Source organism: Brachyhypopomus gauderio, chromosome 1 (assembly GCF_052324685.1).
Source record: "Brachyhypopomus gauderio isolate BG-103 chromosome 1, BGAUD_0.2, whole genome shotgun sequence".
In the NCBI taxonomy this organism is placed as follows: Eukaryota; Metazoa; Chordata; class Actinopteri; order Gymnotiformes; family Hypopomidae; genus Brachyhypopomus; species Brachyhypopomus gauderio.
Genome location: NC_135211.1, coordinates 32,876,197 through 32,876,418, shown reverse-complemented (window position 1 = coordinate 32,876,418; position 222 = coordinate 32,876,197).

The following is a 222-nucleotide window of genomic DNA, read 5'->3' as shown; positions in this document are numbered from 1 at the left end:
CAGACCTGGTTGTAACGTTGTTCGTTTTACTCATCTCTTCCCCCCCACCCCCGTCTCCGTAGTTCCCATCTCTATGGCGACCTCTTGTTTTATCGTTGTGGTTCAGACAGATTGCAGTGGTCTACAGGGTCCTGTTAAAAGCCCAAGAGGCCATGGTTGGACATACAGCAGGACTCGAGTCACAGAGATACACGGGTCTGTTAGGGGCAACGTGGTTGCATC